Below are 23,480 nucleotides of genomic sequence, written 5' to 3'. Positions count from 1 at the left end.
AGGATTTCACTTGGATGTTGATGGCATCCATAAATGAGGATTCTTTCATAGACCTTCACGTTCCTTCTTGTTGGTTACTCGCCAAGTCGTACTCTTTTGCAACCCCATGTACTTTAGTCCATCAGGATCCTATATCAATGGGATTTTCCAGGCAAGAATACTGGAGTGGGTTGCCATTTCCTTCTCGAGGGGAACTTCCTGACCCAGGGGTCAAACCCACATCTCCTACATTGGCAGGCAGATTCTTTACCATTGAGCCATAGGGAAGCCCAACTGACACATTAGAAAATAGTTAAACCAAACAGGGTGAGGAGCTCAGGAACATTAAAGGTTTTATCAGCAAATCCTTGGATGAGAATTAAATGCTTCTCTGCTTGTTACTTTAATGATTTGATTTTCCTGAAGCTGATGGGTAGGAGAATAAGGGTTGTATGCTTATCCTCCATAGTGCCTAGCATGTACTTACACATAATAGCTGTTAATGAATATGTTTTTTGAGCATGTGGTGTGATCAGAGAGTAGAGCGACACGTGCAGAACTGATATTCCCATTTCCCAATTCCAACTACATCAAAAGAAGCAAACAAAAAATGGTAAATGTATAAAACAGAGAGAAAGGATGAAGTGCCAGGCAAAGCAGAGTTTATCTGCAAAAAGAAACGTGCTTTATAACTACAAGGACTAAAGCACAAGAGGGGATAAGATAATCTTTACTTTCCAGGATTTCTTCCAGGGTTAATCCATGCAAGGAAAGCGCTCTGAATCCAAAGGCATAAGAACCATTTAAACGCCGTCTAACCATGGCTTCCCGCTGCATTGTGTAGCTATTTTTAGCCCACAGTCATGCTGCTCTGGGTCAGAACGGGGGACATCTGTGGTGAGAGGAATAAATTGCTTGCAGCAAGACAAGTTTTGATGAATAATTACTTGTGTTATAATGTGCAGCCAGGGCAGCTCCACTCCACAGACTGAAAACTAAGACTTTCAGGAAGTAATCACGGGCAGGTCCTCGGTGGCTGTCTATGGCTTCCAGCACTAATGATACTTGTCAGTGCTGCCAGGACGATCCAGGACTAATTGATTTGCTGTGAACCCTACTCGAGGTTAGCCCCAAGGCTGATGGAATGCAATGCAGTTATGTTTTCAAAGCACTTCATAATCATTAGTTTTAGTCCCGATGTTCCTGGGAAGTAAGTAAAAAATATTTTTCCATGTACTTTTAATGCCATCTCTTCAGTTTTACATTTCTAAACTCTAGATGTTCTACTAAGTGCAAAGACTTTTCACAAATTTCATTTTTCAACAGCTGGAGTAAGTAAACCTTCTGTTTTTATTTACGTACCATTGTTTGACACAGCAGGTACCAGGTTTCTTCCTTCTTCTACTTTCCTATGGCCCAGTGGTGCCAGCACCTGATCAGCCTTAACCACAAGTTACTTCACCTTTGAATCTGGATCCAGTTTTAGGGAAATAAATCACAATCGTCTAACTTTCTATCATAATTTAGAGGAAAATATAAAGTATTCAATACATGCTGTGTTCATAAATAAATAACTTTCTCTCCAGACAGCAAAAGACTCAAAGAAATGGCCTCAGAGCAAGGAAAAAAGCAAGAGTACTGCCACTAAAACCTGGCTTCAGGGGGAAGCTCTCACCTAATGTGTGACTGTAAGACTCCCTGTGGAGTGTTATAGACTTATAGACCTTCTCAACGACTCAGAACAACTTCTAAAAACCTTAAGGATGCTGTCCCACGATACCTTGTTTCTCACCTAAGGTAGAGAGGCTTCTCCCAGAGAACAACTTTTCTTACGGATTTATCCTCAATGAGATTCATAAGAAACTCACAATGTCTACAAAAAATGACATCACTAGAAGTACTGTGGGCGCAACTAAAAGGGTCAGAGTTCAAAATTAAAACACGTCTTGGAGAACCCAATCTTGTAAAGTAAGAGTGAGCTACCCTAGTGAAGCACAAACATGTACCATTTCTTACAGAAAAGGAAGAACTCAAAGGATGCAGCCCTGAAAGCATAGCTAAGAGAGTCAAAGAATCATTACCAAGGAGGAGTACTGGGCCCTAATAAAAGGCCTGACATATGCCCACCTATAATGCAAGTAATTAGCTTAGGCAAATCAAAGTTAGAAAGTCTGAGTCAGGAAGATCCCCCTGGAGGAGGGCATGACAACCCACTCCAGTGTTCTTGCCTGGAGAACCCCATGGACAGAGGAGCCTGGCAGGCTACAGTCCGTAGGGTCACAAGTAGTTGGACACAACTGAAGTGACTTACCATACATGCACACTAGCTTATGTGCACAGACCATAAAGGCTCTGCTCAGTTTAACAATATGACCCAGAATCTCAGGTTGGAAGATTAGAAAGCTACGTCCATGTGGCCACTTCTCAGAAGCATGTTTAAATTAACATTTTACCGACTAAAGTACAAATTTGCACAGGCTACTCTTCTATTCAGTAAAGTAGATTATCTATCATGTAATAAAATAAACCTTTCACCATCCCTGCCTTGCTGCCATGGAACTCAAAACAATTTTAATTTGGGAAAACTTTTCAATTAGAAAAAAAAATGCTACTCACTTAATTCACCATGATCTATACAGTTTGCAACGTTCCTTCTTTTCTACTGTAGGAACAGCAACTCGCGACACTCCGATCCTTTTTCTCTCCCCTATCTCTGGCAGATGTCACTAATTGACCATGGACTAGTTTCTATTAGTCCAGACAGGGCCTCATGGTTTTTCACAACACTGAGAAAGTTTTGACCTGCCAAGCTGAATCGTCACAGATTGACCTCTACCATTATTTTTGTATGATATGTGTCTTGATTGACCTCTGTGATCCACATAAATTAAAATCCCAGAAAGGGCACAAACTAACTACTGAGACAGTTAAGCATAGTTTTTGAGATCTTAATCCCTGGAACAGAAGACACTGATCTTTTAGCATAGTTCTGCCACTGAGTAGCTGTGTGGCCTTGGGCAATTACTTAGCCTCGATGTATCCCAGAGTTCTCATCTATAACATAGGAATAACATTATCTACTCCATATATTAATTATAATTATTAACTGAAAAATACATAATGAATATTCATAAAATATATCTGTGAAATACTTCAAATGACTGGTACCAAGTTGTGAACAAACGTATTATTCTAACTTCACTTTAATTATTACTCCTAGCTCCATGATTTTGGAAAATTATATAAACCTTCTCCATGTTTCTGGGTTAGAAGATATTTGTCTAATATATATGTCAACATTTATTTACTTATACACATGCAATTTAATACAACACCTGGGAGTTTTAAACTAGTTTTTATTGAAATAGAATGGAAATATCTAAAGTATGCTGCATATTTCCCTATATTGTGAACAGTATGCCAAATATTTCAAATTCTCTGTACCTGTCACAGTTAACAATCAGTACACTATAATCAAATATTTTAGGGAATATTAGCATGCCTTTTCATTAAATGACCCACAGGACATAGTGGCATTCATTTTCTCTGGGCTTTTGGTGTTGACTCAGTGCTTCTTTCAAGGGCTGGCGAGATGTATTGAACTGCTTATTCAATTCTGTAGCCCAATGCTATGTTTTTCTTATCTCCTCCTTTAACCAGATTCCTTCTTACAATCACTGGTTCTCTCACCATTTTTAACCTCCCTGATTCCAAATTTCTCTGTACTTCTCTGAACTTTTACTCCACTCTCTTACATGCCTTGCCACTTGTTACAATGGAACTCAGCACTGCTCCTTCCCTTCAGGTTAGGCTTGTAAATCAGACAATGGGAATTATTATGTTTTGCCGATTTTCCACATTCCTCAGAGACTGATTAATCATTTGTTGTGCACCTCTTGATTTATTCCAAATGACTGATTTTGCCAAAAATCTCATCTCCCCATAAATTTGCTGTTAGTTATAATATGTAACATATGTTATAACTAAAGAACCATCTTAGGTTAAGATTTTTAAAAATATAATGCTGTTCACTACAAAAAAGGAAAAAACTCATAACAGGAATTTCCCCTTGGATGCTATTCAGAAGTGTTTATTATAGAGATGCCAAAGTAAATCCCTCTTTCAATAGCATAATAAATAATCTTAGGAGAAAAACACTAAGAATATCATACTGTTTCATATAGCAACTCTTAAAGTGTGGTTCCAGGATCCTCTAGAAATGCAAATACTCAGGCCCCAACCCAACTTTCTGAAGTTCTGGAGATGAGGTCCACCAATCTGTTTGGGTAAAATTGTCAGATGTCACTGACCCACACTGAAGTTATAAATTAAGTCCTACATGCATTTTGCTATCAAGTTTAATTATTTTCTTGTCTGAACCATAACTTATTACAGATTTGAATACTTAACAATTTTAAAAACACAAGATTTGTGGGTTCTTTTTTTAAACCTTAATTTCCCCTCAAGGATCTAGATTCTCCTGAAAATGTTACATAGTAGCTACTGTAATCAAGACATGGGTCTCATATTAATGATTTTTTCTAATTCTTAATAGAACTACAACAAACAGTTGAGACCTGCCAATGAAAAGAATTAAAATAGTTCTGAATAACTAATGACTGATTCTCTTCCATTTGTAATTACTTTTCCTCACATGCAGTGTGGGAAAATTATTTGGGATGATTTAATTCACTTGTTATCTGCTGTTTGCAGAGCTGGAGAGAGAAAACAGATGTCATTTGCAGCAGCAGGCTTGTCATCTCACACAGGTCATCTTCACAGGCTGTTTTCTTGATGGAATAACCAAGTTATAACTCCTGCTTTGCAGTGTAAGAAATAGGAATTTGACCATATATCTTGAGATTATCAGTTCCTTGAAGATGGACCAGCTCTAATGAAACTCTTAAGAAAACTTGTTTTAAATAGGATAGCAAATTATTGATTCTGAAGAGACTTTTAAATTCTATCACCACTGCCCCTGGCACACCACAATATTCAAATTTGCTCTACAAAGTACCATTTCTCTGGTAGCATTATCTTTTAGAAACCAAAATACTGATCAAAAATCCCCCTTGTCTTCTTCCTTAGATGGACTGATTCTTAAATGACTTCTGTTCCTTGCTAACTAATATAATCAGATAAGCACTGATTTTACAGAATGGAGTCTTCAAAAATCCTTAGACTATCTTACTTTAAAATAATAATAATGGGAAAGGATATGCCCTGCTATAAAATCTTAGACTCTTTTAGAAATGATACCATGGAATCAAAATGCCTCATTTCCTACTCTTCAAAATAAGTCTGGATCAAGAATGGTTCGGAATAATTAAAAAAAAAACAAACTTATTTTGTCAAATAAACCTGTTTTCTTAAATAAGTCTAGAAACTCATAAAATACATAACAAAAACAAACCCTAATTCCTTTGTGTTTTGGAAGCAGCATAAAAGTAAGTAAATTTGTGGGTAATAATAGAGACACATTCATGTAAACTTTTTCTCCAATGGACAGGTTAGTCAGTTACAGTATTGCTTGAATTTTAACACATCTAATTTCTTGCTGGGGAGCAAAATTCTATTGATTGCTTCCATAGCAATTTAAATCAAGACATATGGTTTTGCTTTCCTGAAAAACTAGTGAGGTTATTTCTGAGACATTTTTAGTTACTAGGCTGAGTATTTTTTGAGTACTTACTGCCTGCAGAATAAAATATTTTTTCAATAAAATAGTTCTCAAAACTTACTGAGAGATGTATAGGCCTCGGTCACCAAGGAGAAAACATAAACACAGGAGTTCCTTGGACATGGTAGTATATTTCAACTAGCTTTGTCCAGAAAGACCAGTAGTGTTTACATATCCAAAGTTTGTGAACTATTGCCAGTAGCCAACATAGACCATCTCGCACAAACCCATGCACTTAAAATGCTAACCGATTCCAAAGATCATGTACAAAAAAAGCAGGATTAGAAAGCAGTGTCAGGTAGGGCTTAGATTATAGAGACGATTAAAGATATCACTAAAAGGAAGGAAAATAATATATTAATGGGAAAGAAAATCTCCATAGTCCTGGAGAGAAGAGAAACACATGTTTTTAAAGTTTTTAAATTTTATTGTTTTAGTGCCACAAACAAACAAAAAAATATTTTGTACTGGCTTAATTACTTATATTATTTTTAACTATAGAAAAATGGCTCGCTCTCTCTCTCTCCTCCTTTAAGTAAAGTAATACTTTTATTAGGTTTCAAATATGTGACTTCCATATTTAGGGAAAAAACCCCACTAAGTTCAACTTTGTCCAGATTATACCCCTGAATATATAATCTAGTAGTAGCTAATGAAAATAAATTTAAAATGTTGGTTAAAGGGTTATGGTGGCTCAGAGGTTAAAGCGTCTGCCTGCAATGCAGGAGACCTGGGTTCAATACCTGAGTTGGGAAGATCCCCTGGAGAAGGAAATGGCAACCCACTCCAGTATTCTTGCCTGGAGAATCCCACGGACGGAGGAGCCTGGTGGGCTACAGTCCACAGGGTCGCAAAGAGTCGAACATGACTGAGCAACTTCACTTAAAGGGTTATAAAGAAATAAAACTATAAGGAATATTTTGGTTTCAGACATTGCAAATTAAATATACAATTAGAGAGAGATACACATAGAAATTTGTGATCCAATTATTTTGATCTAATATGACACGATGGACATGAGTTTGAGTAGGCTACTGGAGTTGCTGATGGACAGGGAGGACTGGCATGCTGAAGTTCATGGGGTTGCAAAGAGTCGGATGTGACTGACCTGAACTGAACACCTTTAAGAGGGTGAGAGGGAAAGGTACAAAACAAAATTTAAGAGCAGGGTAAGGCAGAACAGCTGAAAAAATTTTTTTTGTTTTGCCAAACTTGCTTGAATGTACAGCTTTCAGAGTCTCTGTGTATAGCTCTGAGATGCTGAATGGCAAATATTAACTCAATGAAACAATGAATTGGAAAAATGAATAACATTCATCAAGTACTGTCAAGTGTTGCTCCTTAAAGGGATGGCTTTACCCTTTAGGGTAAATACCCTTTGGGGTATTATGCTAAGTGAAATAAGTCAGACTGAGAAAGATAAATTCTGTACCATTTTTCTCATATATGGAATCGTAAAAAACTCAAAATACAGACACTAGATTAGTGATTAGCACAAGAGAAGGTATTCAGGGGGGTGGGCAAAATGGGAGAAAGAGGCCATCCATATGGTAACAGATGGGAACTAGACTTATGGAAACAGACGGGAACTAGACTTATGATAATCACTCTGAAGTATATACAGAAATCAAACCATAATGCTGAACACCTCAAACTTATATAACAAAAAACAAAGTAAAATGCAATTTTTTAAAGAGTGGATTTACTATTATTTTATACGATACATAATGTACACTCCAGTAATGGCTTCCAGGGACAGAGAAACTTTCTCCTCCATGAAGGCAGCACAAGACAAAAGGCAGAGTTAGATTACCCTGGCAACACACAGGTAGAAGGCAGTAAGCACCCACTCTTCCCTGTGCATTTGTATTAAATATTAATCGGGATTTCATCTATATTTTATTCAGGTTGAAAAAACTTATAGAAGCAGAATAATCTGAATTCACAGACTAAGCCATACTGAAATAAAAGTACTCTCACCAAGAGTCTTTTGTAAGATGTACTATAGCAGCAGTAACTTAGGTTTTGGAGTCAGATAAATCAGGTTATTCCAGTCTTTGCTGATCAGCTGGATAGCTTTGGAAAATTATCTAACTGCAGAACTTTGACTGAAAAGTGAGGATTCTCCAATAAATCACTGGTGTGTTGAGAGAATCTGTGTCAGTGCCTAGAAAATGCACAGTTTATGATTTTGCAAGGTAAACAGTAATTATGATATTGGAAGGTAATATTTGATTACTATTGTATCTCAGGATATTAAGTCAAATATTAAACCAATTAAAATATATATGTAGCTAAAACTGTCACCCAAGATTAGCCCTATAAAACTCTTGCTTTGAAATATGAAAAGAAGGACATGTATAAGAAAAACAGTATCTACCTGGATCTTAGGACTAGAATGCCTATAAAATATTTTACGGATTTGATACGTCTGAAGCAGTTCATAGAAATCAAAAGTATTTTCAAAAGGTACTATTTATTAGAAGTAAAAAATGAAGCATGTTTTAGTTAAGATGTTTAAATTCTATTTCTAGGTTCATCCATTTTTTTCCCCTCTAGCAATGACTTAAGAGTTTCTAGTCAGATTTTACATGTGTTTTGAATTTCTCTTGTTTTAGATACTTCATAAGGCCAAGGCATTAGTACTGCAGCTTAAGTACTAACTGTTAAATTTATAAATTGAACAATAAAGTAGTTGAAAATCAAAAAATTGATTCAAAGATCCAAGTTGTTTAAGAGCATGGAGAATAGAAAGAGAAAAAATCTATATATGCAGCAGAAATTTTAAGAAGAGAAAATAGCAAGAATAGCTGTCTTTCAAAAGAATGTTCCAGAATTGGAAAAAAAATGTTTTCATAGAATAGACAGGATAATTTGAACAGGGTAAATAAAAGCTATCTATATCTATGCCCATCACTGTTAAGCTTAGTGTATCAAAGACAAATTTAAAAAAATTAAAACCAGTCATTAAAAAGAAAGATTTGACAGCAGGATTTTCATCAGCAACTGGCTCTTTCCCTAGTTTTCTCTAGCTCATTAAATAGTAGCATAATTTCCTAAGATGTTTATGCCCCAAACCCCTGAGTCATGCTTCAGTCCTCTATTTACAACATATCCATATTTCAATCATCAGAATAAGTCTGCTTATCTGTAACTTCTAAATGTCTCCTGAATCTGAACACTTCTGACCATATGCAGGGCCCTCCACCTAACCCAGGAATTCATCTAAAGGATTGAAATCACCTTCCAACTGATCTCCCAGTGCCTCACCCCTACGAATTAATAATACTGCATACCTGCTCAAACTATCTGATAGCCTTCCATCTCATTCAAAGTAAAGTTCAGATTCTTTTCCACAGCATACAAGGTGCTACATGACCTTGCACCTTTAACTCTGTCTCCTCCTCCTAATTTCCCTCTTGATTAATCACTTTAGCCATGTAGTCCAAGCTTAATCTCATCCTCAGGGCCATCACTATGGTGGTTCTATCTGCCTGGAATGATATTCACCCACATCATAGCATGGCCTGCTCTCTCATTGTATTTGGATTTATACTCAATAATCTCTTTAGAAAAGACTTAACCACTTTTCATAACACTTCTTTATAATTGCTTTTAGCATTTAACATGATGTGACATAGTATCATATGTTTATTGGTTGGTTTGCCAATCCCTAAACTAGAACAAAGTCCACGAGTGTATGACATTATACTTCCCAGTGCCCCAAACGGTGCCTGGCATATAATTCTCCAAAAAATTATTTCTTATATAAACTCTTATTTCCAACAAAGATAAATAATACACATTGTTTCAAAAACTTGTGGAACATTTACAAAAATTTGCCTGACATTGGGGCACAAAGGAAATCCAATCAATTCACAATAATATATATCATACTCATCATGAAGAGTAAAGTACGAGTCCACTTAAACCACCAAGTTACAAAAGCAACAAAACGCCCCTTATAAAACAAATGTCTTCTCTCTGTCCAGACAGAATCTAGTACAAATTTAACTGGCAAAACAAAATCTCCAAGACTCAGTATGTCACTCACGTAGGAAAGAATTACTCAGTAGCTAAGTAGCTACTATTTGTTTGGAGAGAATTATTTTAAAAAAAGAATTTGCCTAAAGTGACTGAAATTGAGTAAGAAAAACTATATAAAAATATTTCACATAAAATCAAATTTAATGTTGTAAAGTTTGCAAAGCCAAAAGACCAGTTTAGCTGAAGAAATGACTTTTGATCTGGGACTTAATCAATGGATAAAATTTAACAGGTGCCTATGGTGAAGGAGAAGAAAGAAAATCCAGATGGAGAGGTTGGTAAGTATTAATCTATGAAATCAAGGAAGTGTACATGTTTTAGAGAAATACCAAGTCATTCAACTTGGTGGAAATATATGCTAAGTGGTAAAGCTATAGTGAAGGCAAATTCTGAAAGCTTTGTAAGTGAAGCCACTGAATACCAACCTTAATGAACAGGTGATAAGAAACTGCAAAAGGCTTTAAGGAGGAACACGTGTATACCTGTGGCGGATTCATGTTGATATATGGCAAAACCAATACAATATTGTAAAGTTAAAAAATAAAAAATCTAATATTTTAGCAAATTTTATTTGGCTGAAGATATTTCTCTGCTAAGAACAGGGTCCATTATCAGTTGTGGGCAAAGAAAGTGGCCACTGAAGCATTCTCTAACCTGAAAAAAAGAAAGAAAAAATAGAGAAGGAGGGAGGGAGAGACAGAGAATGAGAGAGAGAATTTGAGAGAACTGTGTCTTATACAAGTCTTTTGTCTAAAAATACATTCCTCAATTCTGATAAAGATGATCCATGTTATGCATTCCTACCTACATCTGTGGCAAAGAAAAAGAAAGTTCAGAGTCCCTTGTAACTGTACTAATTTCTAGCCCATTAGAAGAGCTGGAGTGTGGGAACTCTTAGCTTAAGAGTAAATAGCTCCTGGCTTCCATCATCGAAAAGAAAGAAATCTCTGTTTTCACCCTTGAGTGGGAGGTCACTGAGTGAGATGAAAAAAGCTCTGCAATTACTGAGCCATGCAGGATATGCTGAGTAATATATTTATGTGCAATTTGCACAACTTCTTAATTAGTTTTAAATATCAAGCTTATCCTAGCTGACATCTAAGCTTTAATATTTTCCAATTCAAGCAAAGTATGTGGTTTTGGATTTGCTTTGCAAATAGTATGTTCTTCAGGATTGCTTATGCAAAAATATTCTGATCGCAGTAGCTACATGATCTGTCTCAAGAGTTCTGACCAGAAAATTCTATTTAGCCACAGAGGTGGAATACACATCTCTGAACAGATCTATTGAGACAATGACTCCAGAATATTTATCTGACTTAAAATTTCTAAATACTGTTTCTGGGTTATGATGATAGATCAAATAGATACACATAATTTATCTTCCTCCAGGAAACAACCACTCATTTAAGTTTTTGCAAAGCAAAGTGTTAAAAATAAAAATTCACAAGGATGAGGTAAGAACAGCAAATGGGCCTGTGCTGAGAATGGCCACTGTGTATGACAGAGGCTGAAATGAGGGCCAGAAAGTGTTAGTTGCTCAGTCCTGTTTGACTCTTAGAAATCCTATGGACTGTAGCCTGCCAGCCTCTTCTGTCCATAGGATTTTCCAGGCAAGAGTACTGGAGTGGGTTGCCAGTCCCTTCTCCAGGGGATCTTCCTGACCCAGGGATTGAACCTGGGTCTCCTGCATTGCAAGCAGATTCTTAACCATCTGAGTCACCGAGATGAGGGCCAGTTTAGTTCAGTTGCTCAGTAGTGTCCGACTCTTTGCGACCCCATGGACTGCAGCATGCCAGGCCTCCCTGTCCATCACCAACTCCTGGAGTTGACTCAAACTCATGTCCATCAAGTCAGTGATGCCATCCAACCATCTCATCCTCTGTCATCCCCTTCTCCTCCTGCCTTCAATTTTACCCAGCATCAGGGTCTTCTCAAATGAGTCAGCTCTTCACATCAGGTGGCCAAAGGATTAGAGTTTCAGCTTCAACATCAGTCCTTCCACCGAACACTACGGACTGATCTCCTTGCAGTCCAAGGGACTCTCAAGAATCTTCTCCAACACCATAGTTCAAAAGCATCAATTCTTCAGTGCTCAGCTTTCTTTATAGTCCAACTCTCATATCCATATATGACTACCGGAAAAACCATAGCCTTGACTAGACAGAACCTTTGTCGGCAAAGTTATATCTCTGCATTTTAATATGCTGTTTAGGTTGGTCATAGCTTTCCTTCCAAGGAGTAAGCGTCTTTTAATTTCATGGCTGCAGTCCCATCTGCACTGATTTTGGAGCCCCAAAAAATAAAGTCTGCCAATGTTTCCCCATGTATTTGCCATGAAGTGATGGGACCGGATGCCATGATCTTCATTTTCTGAATGTCGAGCTTTAAGCCAACTTTTTCACTCTCCTCTTTAAATTTCATCAAGAGGCACTTTAGTTCTTCACTTTCTGCCATAAGCGTGGTGTCATCTGCATATCTGAGGTTATTGATATTTCTCCTGGCAATCTTGATTCCAGCTTGTACTTCATCCAGCCCAGCCTTTCTCATGATACACTCTGCATGTAAGTTAAATGGGCAGACAATATACAGCCTTGACGTACTCCTTTTTGTATTTGGAACCAGTCTGTTGTTCCATGTCCAGTTCTAACTGTTGCTTCCTAACCTGCATACAGATTTCTGAAGATATGAGGGCCAGTGGGATATAAAAACCCAGCTCTTCACTCTATGTTCACCCAGAGGACCTGTGTCCTTATGGAGGAAACACTTCCCCCTAATTTACAGGAATAACTGGCTCAGTACATTCAAGAAGGCCAAAATTCAATTTGGCAGTAGTGAAAAATGAAGAACCAACACAATTTGTATTTCAAGAAGCACAATGACAGAAGCACTAAGTGTGAAAGTGGGTAATGACTTAAGGGACTACAGTAAACACTGAGAAGTTGGATCCCTCTCTCATGCCACACCTCAGGGAATTGATCACCATCTCCAGCAGAAGCCTAGAGGTTTAGTCTCTCACCTAAGGGAAAAAGAGTCTCCGTACTGGGAGGCCCAGATGGATCTTGGAGAATATATTTCCAAAACAGCAGGATTAAGTGACCAATACCATTCCAAACACTGGAGACAGACATATCCCCTGAACTATCACACTGTCCCAAGATGTTGGTCCAAGATGTTCCTCAGGAACAATCAACTCATAAACTTAGAGATTAACTCACGTAACACAGGAATTTCAATTTTTTGTCTTCTACTCTTATCTATGTTCACAACGCCAAGTCCTAACTGACCTTTAAGAGAAAAGATGTCTTTAAAGTCGAGTATGGTGATATAAATCATCAAAAATGGGACAAAAACTGGAAGAAACAGAGAATGCTGGGACAAGAAAATACTGGTGTCATTCATTTATGCAGAGATATGCTAAAGCTGAAACTCCAGTACTTTGGCCACCTCAAGAGTTGACTCATTGGAAAAGACTCTGATGGCTGGGAGGGATTGGGGGCAGGAGGAGAAGGGGACGACAGAGGATGAGATGGCTGGATGGCATCACTGACTCCATAGACCTGAGACTGAGTCAACTCTGGGAGTTGGTGATGGACAGGGAGGCCTGGCGTGCTGCAATTCATGGGGTTGCAAAGAGTCGGACACGACTGAGTAACTGAACTGAACTGAACTGATGGCAAGATAAAACTTGATTCCTAGGAATTAAAGAAAATTGTAAAAATGAGAAGTTCAGTAGAAGGTAAATAGTTGGAAGATAAAACAGGAAATCTTCCCAGAAAGTGCAGCAAAAAGACAAAGAAAAAAAAAGAAAATCAGATCAGACCAGGCAGTCTGACATCCAACAGACTTTTCACATTCTCTTTCTGATATCTATACCTCTTTTACTGCTGATATGAAATGACATATTAATCTTTTGAAGACTCTTTGAGAGACATAGGCTATTTTGAATACAAAAATCAAAGTTTGGAAGACCATCAGCCTAATGAGTTATTCATTAAGCCCAATGGTAGTCTTCACCTGCACCCTAGATTATACATACAGTGTATCCACTAAAGAAACAAAACCATCTATACTGCAAACCATCACCTAGACATAAATATGAACTCTCTTCCTTCGTAAGTGGATTATCTACTCCCAGAGAGCAGGGGTCATATCTGATTCCCTGTTGTGTCCCCACATACAAGTTTGTATCTACTGGCATACAATGAACACTGACTAAAACTTTATTGAATAAACATTGAATGAATTTCCATAAACTTTTATCATATAGTAAAGGGGTATATTTTTATCTTATACAGAAATTGCAGGTGACTCAACTTTAGCAGCTGCAGTTAATTAAGCAATTATGTTTTCCCTCACTTAATGTCTCTGGTGAGGTCATGGCAATGTAGTCACAAAAATAAACATGAACTAGCTTTTACGGAATAAAATTTGGCAACTGTCAAGTTCCTCTATGATGAGTGCATTCAGTGCCACACTGGTCGGTCTCTAACGTGAGACTGTCCCGGGAACTGATGAGGCATGGAAGTTCCTTTGATTACTTAGTTACTGTGTATTAAAATAATAAAGGGAATCCTGAAGTCCGTGAAAAATTCTTATGTTGACACTAGGAATAAAGTATTACAAAAACATGCTAGCCCCAGAAGGGGCAGCAATCTGTCCATATTGGAGCTGACACCTGTTCTTGATATAATTTTTCCTTCCTGGCTTCTAGCAGCTGTAACATCATCAATATGGGAAGCTTCCAGAATGCCTTGATTGACCAGTATGGATTCCCACATAACAAAGCCTCAAAATAAGGGGCTTATTTCATAATAAAGAAGTTGCAAAACTGGACACGTGACCAAAGATTTACCATGGTTTTACTCTGGCAATTGCTAAATTCTCAATGGAAAGCAGATATAATCTGTCAATGCAGGAGACACAGGAGACACCAGTTCCATTCCTGGGCCAGAAAGATCCCCTAGAGTAGGAAATGGCCACCTACTCCAGTATTCTTCACCTGGAAAATTCCAGGGACAGAGGAGCCTGGGGGGCTACTGCCCATGGGGTTGCAGAGTCAGACACAACTGAGCATGCACGCATGCTCCTTGCCTATTTTCCTAGATTATCTTTAATGCTTTTCATGTTTCCTTATTCAGCCTGCATCCTGATGACCAACTAAATCAGCCAAACTTTCAACACTTTATGACCTTATACCTTCTGTACCTACCCCCATAAATCCCCCGTTTTGAGGTAATCTACAGTGTTTTGCTTTTCAAAATTCTTAGTCCAAAGTTATTGGATACTAATGAACAAAAGACATTAGTAAGTTGAGAACTTTTTAAGGTTCATTCTGTTCACTTTGACCTTAGTCTTCTCTCCTTTCATAATCAATTTTGTATCTCACTGTTGTTCTTTCAGATTACCCCACTTTCTCACATCCAGAGATCGATCCACCCTTTTTTGTCTTCCTACTTAGCAGATACCTTTCTAGCTACTTGTAAGGAGAAGATAGGTAAGAGGTGATTTCCATTACTACTCTCCCAGAACTTTTAGCGGTACTGCACTGATTTCCTTTAAGGTTATTCATGTGGTTACATGTTACTTATAGAAAAAGAAAAAATATAAAGATATCACAAAAGATAAAATCTCCCTCTGAAATATTCCCTATTCCATTTTCCTGAAATCAATATTAATATCTGTCCAACTTCTATGACTTCTTCCACATCTTCTTACCAAAACATTACTGTGTATTATACATTTGGAGATTTATTTTTCTTTTAACTAGACAGAATCACAATTAGCACTCTGAACCTAATTTTCACTTAAGACCTCTTTCTCTCAGAAATACATGAGTACTGTCGGGCTGCACCCCGCAATCCAGTAAGCCCCATACTCGCCTAGCTGCAAGACTGAAGAGAGACTGGAGTGAGGAACAGAGACATCAGTGTTATATGGATGGGGAAACTTACTTGTCTGAAACAAGGTTCTGGAGTGACATCTGAACATGTGCAGAGGAAGCAAGGAAATAGCGGCAGATTTCACTCCCCAGAGGAGGGGGGAGGTTACCAGTTATAGGGGGAATTGGTATCTGGTTGGCTCCTTGGTTACCAGCGAAACTAGCGGAGGGGCCCGCCCCCCACCGCCTCTTTAATTGCTACCAGGTGGAGATGTTCTGATCTAAAGGTTAGAACAATCATTAGCTGGGGCTGAGGCAAGTATGTGGGAAACTCAGTCAGGTGATTAGAGTGTAGGTGAAGTAGGCACTGGGCCGAACAGGGAATGTACAGAGAGCAAGAGAATGGCCACCTTGGGTGACCTGATCATAAAAATGCACATATACTAATACACACAAAAGTATTTTTAAAAGGCAATAATATAAGATGCTGGGAGATTTTATGAAAATATGTTATTCATTCAACATTTTCTTGAATGTCCTTCCATCTCTGACTTTTCTCATTCCTTTCCCTACATCATTCCCCTACCCTCACCGGATTCATAGTAACCCGTGTAAACTACCTAGCAAGTTTATATCAGATTTCATCAACTGTTTACAAATACATGTATATAAAAAGGAAATTATACATATATATATATATATATATGTCTCTCTCTCTCTCTCTCTCTCTATATATATATATATTAAAAGATGTTAAAGTTTCCTGGGGGATACCATAATACAATGGATATAAACTTTTAACATTCAGGACAGATCTGAGGAAATTTCAAAATGATAAGAACTAGTAATATGACCCTAAAAATTCATCTCAAAGAGATTATTAAAAAAAAAAATGAGGTGTGTGAAAATTGGTAGAAGGTTTCTGAAGAAATATCTTTCCCCAAAAGAATGGAATGAGATGACAGAAGGCCATTTCATAACCTTGGGTCTTTCAAGAGAGGCTAAAACAGCATCCTTTGGGGAGCACAACGTGTTCTCTGAAGTTAGGCAATGCAGGAACTGGTGTGTGACTCACCTCAAAGAAAACTAAAAGTAGCCTGGGGCAGCAAATATGCCTGCTTCCGAGAAGCCATGGAATTCCCTCCAGCGCTGAATAGGGCACTGGGTACATGTGAGACCTACCAAGGAGACAGTAGACTTGGAGATATTTCAGCTTCTGTCAGAGAGTACAGCTTAAAACGGCAGTTTTCCCAGAATCTAGAAAACCAATATAAAACTGGAGGCTAGAAAGACTGCCTCTCCCTTGAAAAATAAGTTGTGGTCTGAGGAACCCATTGAGGAACCCCTGAAGAACCCATGAGAGTGCCCTAGAAAGAACCAGATTCACACATCGATAAGCCGAGAAAGCATACAGCTGTGATTTGACAGCATCTGTCAAGAACTTTCTTCTCTCCTCCTCTTCACCACCTCCTTTGGTGTTACAACCCTGGACAAATCAGGCAGAACAGCAAGCTAGTGGGAAATAAAGGAAGCTAGCAATCAAGAAGCAGCCAGAAACAAATGTAGACTCTGTCTTACAGTTCACTCCTGCTGAGGGAAGTGCTTATAACAAATTGAACTTCTTTGAGCTGCTGTGAGCCCAGGATTGGCTCTCTCTTCGGCTATTGCCCAGGAGTACCGGCTCCTGGAGAACAGGTGAGTGGGCAGCCTAAGCCCCCATCCTAGCCACCTAGCTCCACTTCAGAGTATCTTTCGAAGTTAAATTGCAAAGCTGGGTGTCTGGAGAGCTGGAGGGGTGGTGAGAAGGGGTGGTGAAGATGGGGAGAAGGCACAGAATATTTACCCTCTGTCACTTGTCTGCCTGGCTGACACCTCATATCTCAGCAGACAAGCCAATGACCATTCACTCTTACAAAGCAGGTTTTGCTTTCCACAAAAGAGTCTTTTGTTTCTAGACTTAAATATTTATTGTTGAATTGTTTCTGACACAAATCCAAGGTATGAATTTAGAGAGAAATAATGGTAATTATTGGCTTCCTGGGTAGCTCAGCTATTAAACAATCCACCTGCAATGCAGAAGACCCTGGTTCGATTCCTGGCTTGGGACAATTCCCTGGAGGAGGGCATGGCAACCCACTCCAGTATTCTTGCCTGGAGAATCCCATGGACAGAAGAGCCTGGCAGGGTACAGTCCATGGGTCACAGGGAGTCAGGCATGACTGAAGTGACTGAGCATGTGCACATTGATCCAACAAAGCCTTAGGTCTGAGGTAGTCAGTGGGATGGTCCATGGGTTTCTCTTTCTGGATTTCAGGTGCATTCATTAAAAAATGACACCCTGGTACCAAAAGCATGAGCAGAATTTATCTTAGAAAATTACTAATTAGATCCCAAAAGAACACATTCCAATATGGATTAGATAGTCATTATCAAGACTTTCCTAAAAATGTCTGCCTTAAAGTGATCTTATGGACAGGTATGAGTTTTCACACAGGGACAGAGGATGGACTTCCTGATTTAATTTTAAGAAAATATTTAGATTAAAATAAAAATGAGTTCTGATTATATCCTCTGAATCATATTTCTTCATGGTACTTAGATACAAATATATTTAATTTATTTAATGAATATTCATTGACTTTTATTAGTACTAGGCATTGCTCTAAGCTATTAAGATAAACCGATTGGTGAAACCAAATAAAGATCCATGGCCTAAAGACATGCAAATTCTCATAGGAGGGGGAACATAGTAACGACAAAATAATTATAAGTTACATAATATTTTATATACAAAGGCCCATATAGTCAAAGCTATGGTTTTTCCAGTAGTCATGTATGCATGTGAAAGTTGGACCATAAATAAGGCTGAGCATGAAAGAATTGATGCCTTTGAACTGTGGTGCTGGAGAAGACTCTTGAGAGTCCCTTGGACTACAAGGAGATCAATCCAGTCAATCCAAAAGGAAGTCAACCCTGAATATTCATTGGAAGGACTGATGCTGAAGCTGAAGCTCCGATACTTTGGCCACCTAATGAGAAGAGCCAACTCATTGGAAAAGATCCTGATGCTGGGAAAGACTGAGGGCAGGAAGAGAAGGGGGAGATAGAGGATGAGATGGTTAGATGGCATCACTGACTCAATGGATATGAGTTTGAGCAAATTCCAGGCGATAGTGGAGGACAGGGAAGCCTGGGGTGCTACAGCCCATGAGGTCATGAAGAGTTGGGCAAGACTTAGCAACTGAACAACAACAATAGTGGTATTTTACATGGTGATGAGTTACTGTGAAAATAGTTTAGGGTAAGGGAGATTCGGAAAGTTGTAATGTGAGGGTGGAAGTCATTTTTAAATAGGGTCTTCCGGGTCAGTTCAGTTCAGTTCCTTTGCTCGGCTGTGTCTGACACTTTGTGACCCCATGACTCATAGCACACCAGGCCTCCCTGTCCATCACCAACTCCCGGAGTTCACTCAAACTCATGTCCATTGAGTCGGTGATGCCATCCAGCCATCTCATCCTCTGTCGTCCCCTTCTCCTCCTGCCCCCAATCCCTCCCAGGATCAAGGTCTTTTCCAATGAGTCAACTCTTCGCATGAGGTGGCCAAAGTATTGGAGTTTCAGCTTCAGCATCAGTCCTTCCAATGAACACCCAGGACTGATCTCCTTTAGGATGGACTGGTTGGATCTCCTTGCAGTCCAAGGGACTCTCAAGAGTCTTCTCCAACATCACAGTTCAAAAGCATCAATTCTTCAGCACTCAGCTTTCTTCACAGTCCAACTTTCACATCCATACATGACCACTGGAAAAACCATAGCCTTGACTAGATGGACCTTTGTTGGCAAAGTAATATCTCTGTTTTTCAATATGTTATCTAGGTTGGTCATAACTTTCCTTCCAAGGAGTGTCTTTTAATTTCTTGGCTGCAGTCACTATCTGCAGTGATTTTGGAGCCCCATAAAATAAAGTCTGACACTGTTTTCATTGTTTCCCCGTCTATTTCCCATGAAGTGATGGGACCGGTTGCCATGATCTTTGTTTTCTGAATGCTGAGCTTTAAGCCAACTTTTCCACTTTCCTCTTTCACTTTCATCAAGAGGCTTTTTAGTTCCTCTTCACTTTCTGCCATAAAGGTGGTGTCATCTTCATATCTCAGGTTATTGATATTTCTCCCGGCAATCTTGATTCCAGCTTGTGCTGCTTCCAGCCCAGTGTTTCTCATGATGTACTCTGCATATAAGTTAAATAAGCAGGGTGAAAATATACAACATTGACGTACTCCTTTTCCTATTTGGAACCAGTCTGTTGTTCCATGTCCAGTTCTAACTGTTGCTTCCTGACCTGCATATAGGTTTCTCAAGAGGCAGTTCAGGTGGTCTGGTATTTCCATCTCTTTCAGAATTTTCCACAGTTTATTGTGATCCACACAGTCAAAAGCTTTGGCATAGCCTCAATTAAAAGTCGGTAATTTGAGCAAAGTCTCAAAGCTAAAAAATGGAGATAGCCTTGTAGATATTTGAGGGAAGAGGGGTCCCGGTAGAGGAACTGGCCAGGCAGAAGACCCTAAGAAAACATGAATGACAAATCTGAGGATCTGTAAGGAGGCAATGTCATTGAGAAAACTGAACAAGGGGAAGAGAAAAAAAGAAATAAGGTCGAATGGGTTGTTTGTAAAGAGCAACTGAAAGAATGAATTGACATTAAATCCGATGGGGAAGGCTACACACAGAGGCGAGAATATCACTCAGTCAGTTCAATTCAGTCGCTCAGTCAAGAATATCACTAGCTTTGTACACACTGATTTGTGATGTGTATTACACATCCAGATGGAGATATTAAGTGGGCAATTGGACATCAAGTCTAGAGTTGGCCAGAGGTAGAAATGTGGGAATCAGTACTGATGAGCAGGATGAGATTACCAAGACTTTGCATGTAACTGGAGAAGAGGTGGAAGAACTGAACCTGGGGCAATTCAGGATAAAGTTGTTAAGATAAGAAACCAGCAATGAGACTGTTAAAGAGTAGGGAAAGAGGAGGAAAGTAAGAGAGGAGGAAAACTATATCGTATTCTAGAAGACAAGTGAGGAAATATTATCAGTGAAGAGGGGGATTACCATTGTTAATTGTGGCTGAAAGACTGCGTAAAATGTGGACTGAGAATTGAACGTTGACTTTAGATATAGAAATCTGACCAAAAATCCTGGTGCTCTGGTGGGGTGCAGAAAATTTGATTGTTAAAGACAGTTTAGAAGAGAAAGAATTTCAGAGTATATAAACAGGACTGCAACTCACAGGAGAAGTGAAACGAAGATTTTTAAATACAAGAAAAAAAAACGATAGTGTGTTTGCTGATGTCAATGATCCAGTAGACAGTGCAACAGTGATAATATGGGAGATTAAGGGAAATTTCTGGAGATATATCACTGAAGAGACAGGGGATGTGTCCCACTACATAAGAAGAGAGTGCACGCTTAGAGGCATTATCTACAGTAAGAGGCAGGAAAGGAAATAATGGGACTGCTGGTACCCTTTATTAAAACCTGGTACTTAGGTTTTGCTCTTCTGGATGAAGTGCTATTCATTTCCAGTGTTACAGGTCATATATTATTTTTCCATGCCATTCATGATTACCTTTGCATTGTGGATACTTATTTTAAGATATCCTATCAATATATATGAAACCAATATAACAACTATTTCCTTCATCAAAAGTCTCTATTCCCATGTGATATTCCATCCATAAAGGATGAAAACTTTAGAATATTCTTTTTTTTTTTTTTCCTGCCCTTCCTCCCCTTCCCACCTTTTTTTTTTTTTTTTTTGCTTTGATCCATAGGGGAAACTTTTGGAATTCTTTTACTTCTCTTTCCTCATCATGACTTTAACCCAACTTTTAAGTTTTACTGAAGAAACCTGAGACTTTCAATTTCAAATGATTATTATCCCAGGTGGTGCTAATGGTAAAGAACCCACTGGCCAATGCAGGAGATGGAATAGATGTGGGTTTGATCCTAGGTTGGGAAGATCCCCTGGAGAAGGAAATAGCAACCCACTCCCGTATTCTTCCCTGGGAAATTTCATGGACAGGGGGGCCTGTGGGCTACAGTCCGTGGGGCCGCAAAGAGTAGGACAAGATTGAGCGACTGAGCGTCATCGTCATTAGAATCTCTCCACACAAATTGTCTCTTCTACTTCAAGAACCTTTATAAAGGTCTCCTGTTGTAAACTAGCAGACTTTCAATGACTGTATCTAACAGCACCCATTCAGATGTAACCAGATATTGCATGACTCCTTGCTTACCACTCTTCCTGTCCTCTTTTGTCTTTCTCCATCTTGACTGTACTCATTTATCTATTCTTTGGGTAGATAGTTTGTCTTTACCTGAGATTAGGTAAAAAACATGAATATCTGTAAATAGTTCTGTAAAAAGGAAACAGAACTGACTGGGCATAGGGTTTTTAGATTTCATTCCTTCCCCCCGCACCCCGCCATCCCCCTGCCCCGAGTAGTCTATAGATTAGATGGCAATACTAGGTATTTATTAGAAACATCTGGAGAGCTAAAAAAAATACCAATTCCTTGCGCCACACTCAGATATTCTGATTTAATTCATCTAGGATAGAGCCTGGAGTCAGGACTCTCCAGCTTCTTTCTAAAGCCTTCCAGCGATTCTAAAGTGCAACCAGGGTTGCAGTCTTGTTGATGCGCTTGTACTTTGATTGTTTTCTGCCACAGTAAGAAGGAGACCTGCTAAGCAATAATTAGCCATAGTTTGCAGGATATAGATTCATTTATATACACCATCAGACTTGATTAGTCTGTGGTATGGCCTGTGCCCTGATACTGTTTTCAAAGTTCCCATGTGGTTCTGATATATAGCCAGGTTTGAGAACCACTGACATAAATGAAAAAGTTCCCATGTTATTAGGCCTTTACAACTACTGTTTATAGTAGTTTTTACCAGTGAGGCTTGAAAACTATATAAATCAGAACACCTGGGATGGGCTATTTAAAATGCAAATGCCTTGGACTCACATAAATCCAATGGATTCTTGGACAGACTGCTCAAATTTGGTACTTAAACCGAATTATTAAGATAAATCTTCCGCATACCCAAATTTTTGAGACCTATAATAAAATTTGTGGTTGAATTCCCTGTGAGGATACAGACCAAGAATACAGGAGGTACAAGTTAATACTTGTACTCTATAATACTCTAATACTTAACTGACATGGCGTAGAGAAGTAACATATTGTTACTAAATAGTTAACCTGAAAGATTAGTTTAAGATGAATCTATTATTTCCGCAGGACCCTTCTCTCGTTTCTCATTTACTAGTTTGTATTTTGGGAAGAAAGGGAGACAATGGAAGACTCAAGGGAAAAGAATGAGAAGGCAGTGTACTCTAGAGTGGTTTTAGACCTGGTCTTGCCTGCCAACTGCTCATTCATACCTTAGACAGCATAGGCTACATTACATACAGGTAACAAATTAACCTCAAAATCTCAGGAGCTTCACAAAATCAGTTAGTATTGCTGGCTCATGGTATATACCCAACACAGGTAGGAGGAATGGCTATTCTCTACACACTAGTTAGAACCCAGGAATGACAGAAGCTCTGCCATCTTTCCATAAAACCATCTCAACACAAGTTTTCAGCATTTGCTAGAGGGGAAATAGTGTGGGCAGTTTATATCTAAACTACCAGCCTCTACCTGAAGTTATGTATGTTACTTCCTCTCAACATCTGCTGGCCAGTATTAACCATGTGATCCGGACGTCACTGTGTGGGAAGCTGGATGTTTTCTCATGAGTGCAGGCAGGAAAGAATTGGATATGATGATCTCTACTGATCTGTGCCACAGAAATGTTCATCATGCACATACTATGTGCT

The 23,480-nt window shown here is 38.7% G+C and overlaps 1 protein-coding gene across 1 annotated transcript in view; it reads right to left on the bottom strand.

The window, feature by feature from the left end:
- TMEM196 (transmembrane protein 196) overlaps window positions 1-1,150 on the bottom strand; it is a 310,176-nt gene extending 309,026 nt beyond the window's left edge. Inside the window, exon 1 of the mRNA XM_027539969.1 lies at window positions 714-1,150. The gene's annotated coding sequence lies outside the window, so the exon portion shown is untranslated. The remainder of the gene's footprint in view (window positions 1-713) is intronic.
- Window positions 1,151-23,480: the final 22,330 nt, after the last annotated feature.

Source organism: Bos indicus x Bos taurus, chromosome 4 (assembly GCF_003369695.1).
Source record: "Bos indicus x Bos taurus breed Angus x Brahman F1 hybrid chromosome 4, Bos_hybrid_MaternalHap_v2.0, whole genome shotgun sequence".
Lineage (NCBI taxonomy): Eukaryota > Metazoa > Chordata > Mammalia > Artiodactyla > Bovidae > Bos > Bos indicus x Bos taurus.
This window is presented reverse-complemented; position numbering and strand designations above follow the sequence as displayed.